The sequence below is a fragment of the Panthera onca genome, chromosome F2 (assembly GCF_046562875.1).
Source record: "Panthera onca isolate mPanOnc1 chromosome F2, mPanOnc1 haplotype 2, whole genome shotgun sequence".
NCBI lineage: Eukaryota > Metazoa > Chordata > Mammalia > Carnivora > Felidae > Panthera > Panthera onca.
Genome location: NC_138356.1, coordinates 25,002,714 through 25,011,313, shown reverse-complemented (window position 1 = coordinate 25,011,313; position 8,600 = coordinate 25,002,714).

Genomic DNA, 8,600 nt, shown 5'->3' with positions numbered 1-8,600 from the left:
TGGACAGTGGCAGACTAGGCGAAAAAGGAAGAAATCTAGAAAGAAACACAGAGTCCGTTAACATGAGGGAAGGGAATGGAGACCCAGTAAGAAACTGCCAAAGTTAAAAACAAGCAAAGATAGTTTCCAATCAGCAGTTTATGTTAAATATTTAAAAATTTTTAATGTTTATTTTATTTGAGAGGGAGAGGGAGAGGAAGAGAGAGCGAGCAGGGGAGGGGCAGAGAGAGAGAGGTGGGGGGGGGGGGGAAGATTCCAAGCAGGCTCCATGCTGTCCACGCAGAGTCCAACATGGGGCTCGAACTCACCAACTGTGAGATCATGACCTGAGCTGAAATCAGGAGTCAGATGTCCAACCAACTGAGCCACCCAGGTGCCCGCTAATATTAAATATTTAATACACTGCTGGCTTTTAATATCAACCCACTCCATTTATTCTAATCTTTGGGAAAAATTCTGTTATGCACAGTACTTCATGTTATTGCTAATATACTTTTTAGATAAACTAAATAGATAGTGACTAGGGACAAACGAAGTTCTTTGTCTCACATTTATTTTGGCATAGCTCAGAAAGAAAAGAGTTGTGGTCACTGGGAGTGAAATTTTTTTCCAGTGTTACTGAGATGTAATTGACATATAACATTGTGTAAGTTTAAGGTGTACAACTTGATGATCTGATACATGTATATACTGTAAAAGGATTACCACAATAAGGTTAGTTAATACATCCATCCCCTCACATACTTACCATTTTGTATGAGGTGAGAACATTCAACATCTACTCTTCTAGCAATTCAAGTATCAAATACAGTCTTGTTAACTATAGTCACCATGCTATCCATTAGATCCTTAGAACTTATTCAGCTTATAACTACATATTTGTAAACTTTGATTAACATCTCATTTCCCCCACCCCTTAGCCACCAGAAACCACTGTTCTCCTCAGGGAGCAAGATTTTAGAGAATAAATAAATAGTCATCCAAACAAGCATTTAATGCAAAAGACAATTAAACAAATGAAATTCCCTAATAACCCACAAGGAATCTGAAAAGAATTCTGTATTTTTCAAATTACCAGGATTGCATTCCATACCCAATTTATTTCAAGCATTAAAAGAAAGGGTAATCCCAGAAAGTCAGAGACTTTAGGGACACCCAGGCTGCTGACATTTGTGCCACTGTCATGTGAACATTCAATGGGATAAGACAAGCAAAAACTGAAAAATAAATGTTTGCTGTCATTAAAAACATTAATAATTACCTGGTCCTTAATGCCAAGATATTTTAGTAGATTAGTAGAGAGGAATATGGTAAAAAAGAAGAATAGAAAGAAAGAAGCTATATTAGTTTCCTATTGCAGCTATAACAAATTACCACAAACTTCATTATTTTACAGTTTTGGGGGTGAGATGTCCAAGATCAGTTTTACTGGACTAAACTCAAGGTGTCAGCAAAGCTATGTTCCTCCTGGAAACTCTAGGGGAGACTCTTGCTTTTTAACAGCTTCTAGAGGCTACCTGCACTCCACAGCTCCTGGCCCTATCACTCGAACCTCTGCTTCTCTGAGTCTGATTCCCCTGCCCCTCTTTTATAAGGATATTTATGACGATGCTGGGCAACCCCTGGATAACCCAAGATAAACTTCCCATCTTAAAGATCCTTACCCTTTTACCACGTAAGGTAACATATTCACAGGTTTCAAGGATTAGGATGTAGACATCTTTAAGAGGCTATTTTCCTGTCTACTGAAACAGGTGTCTAAATGATTGCATAAAAATAATAGGAACGAAAAGTATGAAGGTCCATGAGAGGAGTGGCAGGTAGTGTGCATGTGTACATCTGCGTGCATATTCAGAAACAGAAGGACAATGGAATTCTTTTTTATTCAAGAGGTAGAGTGTAGTAAAAAGTGCTTGGAATTGGAAGAATTGCTCTGAGTTTACATTCCACCACATCCTGGCTTTGTGGTATTGAGCAAACCATTTTCCCTCAATGAAAAATCACAGTAAACTTTTCTTGAGTGAGTACTATGTGCAGCTGTGAGAATTGGTAAGTTTCAGGAAGATTCTGTAAGCTGTTTAAAATTAACTGGTGATATAAAATTATAGTATTTCACTCAGGGATTAAATGAAACAACATATGTAAATTATCCTAGTTGGAGCCTGACACATAGTAAGTACTGAAAAAATATTATTTCCCTCACCCTTATACTTGATTCTTGGAAAGTGATTGTTTTCACGGTGACACATACCTTAGACCTTGGAGTGGCATGCAGAATTTCACATTCTTCTTGCCCAAATCTGAAAGTCACATGAAGCCTCTCTGGTTACAGTATTTCTCCCTTCTCTATACCTCGAATTCTTTATTTCCAGCTGATCTCTCCTGTAGCCCGAAGGAATTAGGATAGTGCCAACTTAGAAGGACTTTCCCTGTGTTTTAGGTGTTTGTGCTTTCATGAGAACATGTGAATTATCAAATCAGCTATTTATACCATAAGGCAAAAAGATTTCCAGTACAGAAATTTATTTTTAAAAGTTCCAAAGGATGGAGAAGCAGAGATGGCCTAAATTTTGCTGTGTACTTTTGCAATAGCATCATCAGTTCCCTAATGAAGCAAATAAGCTTTTATGGGTTAGTCAAGGATCTCAGTCTATCTTGGCAATACTTTCTCAGCAACTTCACATGTAACATAGTTATTATAACTTAATATTATACTATGTCCCCAAACAAAACTAGCATTTTGTAAATATTTCATTTCAAAACACAAAGCAACTGTATAAAGTACCATTATCTCCAAATTGATGCCTATCATCTAAGCCAATCAATTATCTTGAAATTGCCAAAGTTCACCCTCTGACATTTCCCTAGTGAGTTGACATTGTTAGCTAGAAAATGAAAAGACATACGTTACATAACATCATCGCACCTCAGAAATTATGAGTCTAGAATTTAACTGTTTTATTTTTCCCTTTTGGGCACCAGCATTCCTACTTGAGATTAAACTTGTATTTAGTTTGGAATTCTTTAATTTGGTAGAATAATATAAGTCCCCTTTGAAAAAAAAATTGGGTGGAAAACACTTCAAGATCAGTTTTTTCTTGGTTTTCTGGTGGCAGAAGAGTAGTTGTGGTTTGAAGTTCCTGTTTGAAAAGGAAGGCTTCCATGGAGACAACTAGGAGGAAGGTATGGAGATTAATGATAAATTTTGAAGTTCAGAAATGTGGAGCCCACCCTTTGGAATATTGCCACAAATGACACCCTCAGTCTAAAAGTACCAGGTCCAGGAACCAGAAGGTCAGAAGAAGAACCACAGAGATGAACATCTTGAAAGCAGTGAACAGAAAACTGACTACATGTCTATGGACTGTAAGATAATTTACCTGGCCAGGCTGCCCTCTGGGCAAGAATAAATGCTCTCTTACATATGCTTTATAGCCTAAGTCAGCAACTGCCCTGAAATCCTGGGTGTTGACGCCTCATTTTACCAGTGCTTGGAGTCTCTGCCCTCTTAACTATTTGGCCATTCTGTAGATATATTTCCTTTTCTATTCCTTGGCCCAGAGGGTCCAAAATGGGACATCAGAGGTAAGGAGGAAGGTGATTCTTTGTTTGTGCACCGAGGCTGACCTGAGACCTGCTAAGGCACTCTGAGCTGGTATGGGAGGGAAGTGGACACAGACATTTGTCATCATGGAAAAACTATTGGTTGTTTTGCCCTTGGGCCTCCATTTCCCCTCTGTCATTGACAGGAAAATGATTTTTTTTTGGAGGTTTACTCATTCCCTGCCCAACTGTCAGATTAAAGAAGGTGACAAGGGCTATAAAGACCCATGATGATTAACAAAATGAAAATAACAACAAAAATCACCCTACATAGACAAAACATTGGATAAAAGTCAACATCTGTTCAAGATTTAAAACAGGAAGCTATTTTCAAAAATTTATCATTAATATTATAAAGCATATTTTATAAAAAGTATCCACAAGAAAAAAAAAACCTTCAAAAGCCATAATACTAAATGGTGACTATTTAAAACTGTCCTCATGATCAAGAGTGAGACAGAGATTTCCACTACCAATACTTCAGTTCCACATTGTACAGGATCTTATTTTATATTGTTATTTCTATATTATACATTTTAATTTTCAGAGATTCTCTTTAATAAACTGTTTAAATTCTTACTTTAAAAAAGAGCTTCATGTTAAAAAAAAGACCCACAATTACACATATTTAAGTCTCTAATTTATAACTTGTCTAAAACTAGTCTTAATCCTGAGATTTCAGTTAATTAAGCCAATAATTTCACTTTTAAAGTCAGTCTGAATTGGATTTTCTATTTACCTCTAAAATTAGTCTTAATCCTGAGATTTCAGTTAATTAAGCCAGTAATTTCACTTTTAAAGTCAGTCTGAATTGGTTTTTCTATTTACCTGCAAAAGAGATTTTGCACTGACACATATAACATTTCATTTTAGTTATTAAATATCACACTCTTCAACAGTCCATAAGGGTGTGTATTTTAGAACCTGAACTTCGCAAAGGTCTACTTTTTAAACACTGGAATCCCTCCAAACAATGCCTCAATAAACGCATAAAACACAGGCAAAAGCAAAAGTTTTATTCCAGATAATTGCCCTGAGTCTATTCACCTCTCACTGTCCTTGCCTATTGCTTTGAACTCTTTCCAGACTCAGCTCTTCATACCTTTGCTTTCTGAATCTGCTTTTGGTGGCTGATCTGACAGCTCATTAGCCCTCCCTCTCTAGCTTCGTCCAATTCTGAACATGAATGTATTCATGGAGTATCTGGGGAGTAAACTCCTTCTGCTGGTTTTGATGTAGCCAATGTCCAACCTCCTCATTGTCCCCTGACCATCAACAAGAAACACTTCCTAGAGGGGAGGATCTCTTCAGTGAGTGTTACACGTGTGTCACTTCTTCTATGGAAAGATTTCATTATTAGCTTAGAAACACGCAATTTTATAATGCCAACAGAACCTTAAACATCACTTTATACACTTCTTATTTTAGTGGAGAGGAATACAAAGTTCAGAGCAACTGTGTGGCTTGTTGAGGTCACAAAATTATTTATGGGTATCACAAATCAATATTAAAAGTGGTTTCATTGTACTTAAAAATATCATTTACATCCTTTAGTAATAATATGAACAACCATTACGTACTAAGAGGAAGCAAAGAACTTTTCTGTCTTACATATACTTGGGAGTGAATAACTGATTGAATCATAACCAAAAGTGTAAGTGCTTCTTTTGCTAACACTTTCTAACACCACCTATTCAATTTTTTGATAGAAAAGTTTAGTGATACTCAGAATTGGTTTAAATAATCCAAGCTATAAGGTTAATCTTGTTACGATCTTTTAACTGGTCTCCCACTTCCTGCTGCTTATATTATTTTGTTCCTAAAATAAGGGCTTTATAAGTAGGACTGACTCTTTTCAAGCAGAACTGTTAACTCACCAAAAATGCAATTTTTCCCATATTTATCCATATTCCATTTAACTTTTTGGTTCATTTATAAGAGCCTTGGGGAATAATAGGTGAACTAGCTCAGAAACAAAATTCTGACCATGTCTATGGAAAATGAGGGGTAAGTATAAAAATGCACATCACTCTATCAAAGTGAATTTTTTCCTTTTCTGATTAAAACATGGGCCAAATCTTGGCCTGGAAACTTAAGAATTTTGTGTTTCTGACTAATTGTTTCACTTGTGCTCTTAATTATACCCCATTCTCTTCTGGGAAACTAGAGATAATCCCTTTTCTGTATCTTTTTCTCTCACTGCTTACCTATTTCTTCCAATCACCACTTAAATGGATCAACCTTCTAGAACCTAAAAATTACATACTTATCAAAAAAAATTAATGAGAACAAAGTATCAAAATTCTCTTTCCCCAATTATTATCCTTTTTCTGCTTCTTTCCCTTTACAGCCAAACATCCTGAAATAACTATGCACACTATCCAGTCTTCACCACCTATTTCTCAATATACTCCCTACTGAATTCTACCTCCATCCCTCCCTGACTTTGTCTTCTCGCTAAAGTCACCAGTGACATACGCATCACTAGCTGTTATTAGAACATTTTTGTCTGTATATTATGAGAGCTCTTGAAGTACATATTTTATAGCTGGTTGTTCCTTCTGGGATATCATGCTATTTTGGTTTCGTCCCTATATTTCTGACAGTACTTAAGTCATCCTTGCTGGCCAAAATATTTTCATGGCACTTTATAAAATGGCAACCACTTCATGTATTTATCAGGATTGTTGTAAGAAATAAAAAGATATTATATAGGAAAGCCCCTATCACAAAATCATAGAATATAATAGATCCTCAAATGTTATTAAAACACGTTTAAGTAAAAATAAAGATTTATTATTATATTAAATGTTGATGTAATTGTCAAGACTGTCCATTTTGCAAACCAATTCTTGGTCTAGCGACAGCCATTCTCTATGATTAATACAAATATATAGTCAGAACTAACATTTTGATCAACTCAATCATTTCAGGACAGATGAATGGCATGCCTTTCCAACTGCAGAAACTCATAAATTGGGGGTCAGGACAAAAGTTCTTCAAATAATGTTATCTTATAATTTAAAAAATATTTTTAAAAAATTGATATAAATAAATTAATTTTGAAAAAAAATAGATAAAACCTAATTTGGACTTAAGGAGTTCTATCTAGCAGGATGGAGTTACCATTTTTCTCGACAGAAAAAATTTTACTTCTTCTTTGGTAACGTATGAGGCCCCTCTCAACTCAGAGGTAAGGATAATCAACTCTAGCTTGAGCAGTTTTAGACTCTAATCCTGCTTATCCTCAAGGATGGTTATAATAGTCCAAATGGTACCAATCAATTATCCCCATTCCTAGTATTAATGTCCCTGTATCATTATTCCCCTTAAGGTTGGAAAAGAACCATGATTTGCTCTTCTAACCAACAGAATATAAGAAAGGTGATAGGATGTCACTTCTCTGATTACAGTATGTAAAATTATAAATTCCATCTCACTAGAAAACTCTCTCAACCAACTCTCCCCCTTGCTGGCTTTGATGAAGTAAGCCACCATACAGCAAGGCCCACATGGCAAGGAAGTAACCTGAGTATTTTTTAAATTCTCCTAAGGGGACTTTGAGTTGGAAAAGCTTTTAGTTTGGGTTTGTGTGACATATATGAAGGAAACTTAACTGAAGTTTCCCATAGTTGACAATTATAAAATTTTCTATGAAATTATTAAAAATGATGTATGAGGTCCAAATAAACTTTTCTAAATTATCAATAAAAATATTTTAGAAATTGATCCACCAAGCTAGAGGAAAAACAGAATTATATTCTTTTTTCTCTACTTGGAATGATATTACAAAATAATTGTTATATAAAGAGGTTATCAAAGTGTAAACAGTCAAAAGCATAAGGAAAATATTATAAAAGTGTGTTATGCAATTAAGACAAATGCTATTTTTATGGATTTTGTAGTGCTTGAGGCATTTGCAAGCTTTTGGATTTATTTTAATATAATTATATTCTATATAAAACATTCACTTTTGTATTTAACTTTGCAGTCATAGTTTTGTTTCCTTTATCTTATATATAGAGGCTATCCAAATAGCATAAGCTTCAGGGCTCCAGAAAGCCCAAGTTTGCCCCCCTTAGTATATAAAAAATACTCCATAAATATTGGCTGAATATTTTTAAATAAGTAAATTAATTGTTAATGTTCCTGTATTATGTATCCAGGACACTCTATTTCAGAATTTTGTATATAAAAAGAATTATCTGGAAGTCAATAACTACTGAAACAACAGGGCTTTTCCTTTTTCCAAAATCAGTATTCATCATGCAACTTTGTTTTAAAAAAATGACTTAAGATTTAGGTCACAGATGAAGTAACCACATTAGAAGCTCTGAAGGAAAAAGAAAATAGAGAAAATATCCTAATGTTTTCCATTTATGTGGGTGGCAGACGTAAGGTTAGTGTCCAGATTTTCCTTCTCAGACTATTATCCAATTGCTAACTTTTGCTTTAAAAAAATAAAGGCAATGCAATGTTATGAAAATGACAGAAAATTATCATGGTCTACTGAAACTTGAATAATTGAAAAGCTTATTAAATAAGCAAAAGGGATAGTAAAAAATGAGTATTTTTTTTACTCATTCAACAAACAGTTCTATCAATATCATTTATTATTTTCCTACCTTCAGTAAAAACACTTCTACCAAATTCTTAGACTCTGAAATAGACATGCTCCCCAAGAATGCTTACTCAGATCAGATAAATGTACTTCCATTTCCACTTGTCCCTAAGTCTCCCTCCAAACTAGCTGCTGGCACTTAACCAGTCAATGTTATTGTGTTTGCCTTATTGCTGACCTTATAATCTTGCTATTTCTCATTATGAAAAGGTATATAAAATGGTCATTATGTATAGAAATAGAGGCTTAGTCCAGGATAATTCCACTATCCTGGTGATGTGAGGATGTGATGGGGAAGAGGTTATAATGGGAATTATTATTCAGGCCATACCTCATCAAAGGAGTCCTAAGCTTTGCTATAGTACCTTCATAAGTC